General features: G+C 52.6%; 1 pseudogene; it reads right to left on the reverse strand.

The window, feature by feature from the left end:
• Positions 1 to 691: 691 nt before the first annotated feature.
• LOC142766338 (U2 spliceosomal RNA) lies at positions 692 to 862 on the reverse strand (annotated as a pseudogene).
• Between the last annotated feature and the right edge of the window lie 1,727 nt (positions 863 to 2,589).

The following is a 2,589-nucleotide window of genomic DNA, read 5'->3' on the forward strand; positions in this document are numbered from 1 at the left end:
ATCGGGGCTTTGCCGCTCCACCGTACAGCAGGTGTGTGCGGAGTGGGTCCTGTGGCGTTCTTTGCGATTTTAATTTGTGATGGGGAATAGTGTAGATGCGTAGACGTGGCGAGAGCACGCGTCTTCAGGTTCAGACGCCGCGTGAAGATGTGAAATAAAAATGCCTTCGCTTGCCACTGCAACTGTAAACAGAAACACCAACCAAACCCCATTTTCTAGAGGCTTTTTTTATTTTTCGTTGCGAAACGGGTGAATTCGAAAAGCGGAAATAGCTTGGCACATACATACACACTTCTACACACATACATACATACACATCGCACATGCATACACATCGTATACACACTTCTAGCTTTCCTCCGAAACAGTAATGATAATTTCCTCAATAGTTTTATTAATATGAGTAGGAACGTTAAAAAAAATAAGAAACTTGAGTATGTACGTGTGAACATAACAAAATAAAAGAGACCCTCCATATATGAAATACACACGGAAACATTTATTTTCCCAGAGCAATCGTAAGTGTAAACACAGCTAGCGCACTCCCTGCACGCGAATACCGCGTCAGCCGGGGCGGCGTGCCGCCACCGTCTCGGACACTCGACGCACCCAAGCCGTTTACCCCGGTATCATGGGTAAATCCGAACACTCCTTCTATCATTGAATTTATTGTCGAACTCACCCCGCAGGGGGTGAGTGGGCCGATCCCGGAGGTAGTGCAATACCGGGCCAACCCGTGGCGGAGGTGAAGCAAGCTTCAAGCACTCCGCCGCATCACAAAAATAAGTTTAATATCTTGGATCCAAATAGGATCCGTATCAGATATTAAGCTGATAAGAACAGAGGTTTTCAAAAATGCTAGGAACATTTCTGACCGAAAAGGAAAAACTTGTTCTCATTTTTTGTTCCTTCAACCAGAAAGGAAGAAGGTGGTATATCGTGAACTGTGTATAGAGAAGGTGAAAATAGGAAATAGCAGGGGAGAAAAAGTGAAAGGGGCGTGTGTCGTGTAGTATCACCTCTTATTTTTGCGATGTCTTTGGGAGGGTGACTTTGTCAGCACGTGGCCCAGCGAGTGACAGTCACTTTATGGCCACGTGTGCGCAGTACACTTCCCGAGAAGCTGCAATGGTCTCGCTCACTGCAAGCTTCTTAAGTAACCGGAGATATCTCCGGCTGCAGAGTTTTTTGAAAACTCTGTCATTTGCCGGGTCCCAGGAGCCAAGCATGCCGACGACGACTGCTTCGATCGTGACTCTCTGGTAGCGGCGGAGCAAGAAGTCCCGAACTGGTTCGTATTTTCGTTCCTTTTCCAGTCGGGCTGCCTCGAGTGCTTTGAGCCGGTTGTCAAAGGGGCAGGTCACGTCCACGATGATCGCCTCTTCCCCCCTGGCGAGAACGAGGTCGGGGCGAAGGTTGGTGGTACCAACCGCTCTGTTCTCATGCGTGACCGTGAACTTCTTGCTGGCGGCTTGTTTCACCCTCGCCACAATCTTGTTGTGACGACTGGTGTAGGCCATGCTGTGGCGCATGCAGTGACCCAGGACGTGTGGCAGCGTTTCCACTGCGTAACCGCACACACGGCACCGTTTGTCGGCGGAGGTGGTCCATGGGTTGGCTCCATTCACAGGTAGGAGGTTCAGGCGTGCCCTGTGAATGAAGCGCCAGTCGCAAAAGCGGGTGAATTTGCCGGAGCGCATGAAGTGGGAGCTGCTCGGGTCTGCGGCGACGCATTCCATTGCCTTCCCTTGATTGGGCATTTCTTGAAGGAAGCGATCGCGTGCCCGCATCATTCGGAAGCGCAGCGTTTTCACCACTTTTCGTCGTTTCTTTGACGTGAGAGTTTCCTCTCCGTCACACGTGATGCTGGTCCCTCCGTCCTCGAAAATTTCCCAGGTGACGTGTAGCCTGCGGGAAGCCTTCCGAGCCTCGGTCCAGACGGACTGCAGTTGTGTCGGCCGTGCCTGGAAAATGCCCTCCGTTTCGCCGCTGAGGTAGCAGGCGAGCTCCTCGTTGGTGGCCTGCCTGCGAATGCGCTTGGAGACAATTTTGGTTAGCGCTTCGAAGGCAAGTTCCCGGACCTCGAGATCGGCTGAGGTCAGAAGCTTGAAGGCGTTGTCCACGCGGCAGGCGTCACTTGTGTCTGCGGCGAGGGGGATTCCAGCTGCTCCGGCCGCTGCGCTGCCGTAGAGGTAGTTGTTTGCAGCGTTACCTGGAAGATAAAGAGTTTTCTTTATCAGGGGCCGGAGTGCGTCGTCTAGGCGGGCCCATTCCGCCTTGCCCACTTGTCCGCACCGCATGGCGAAGTTGAGTGCTGGAAAGACAAAAGTTTTCAGTGCATCAATTCGCTGCCATGGGGCAAGCATGGACTCGAGCAGGGTGCGGCCGACGGAGATCGCCTCATCGACCTTAGAGCGGTCTTGGAGAAGGCTGAACCCGACGGGGCGTCCTAGAAAAGATTGACTCTCGTAGTCACTGATGCGAGGGATCTCTTCTCCGTCGACGAAGAATTTCGTGTCCCTAGTGCCTACGGGAGTCCTACCAGAGAGGTGCAGGCTTCTGCACTTCTTGGGGTTCAGCCGAAGTCCC

The sequence above is a fragment of the Rhipicephalus microplus genome, chromosome 6 (assembly GCF_043290135.1).
Source record: "Rhipicephalus microplus isolate Deutch F79 chromosome 6, USDA_Rmic, whole genome shotgun sequence".
Classification (NCBI taxonomy): Eukaryota; Metazoa; Arthropoda; class Arachnida; order Ixodida; family Ixodidae; genus Rhipicephalus; species Rhipicephalus microplus.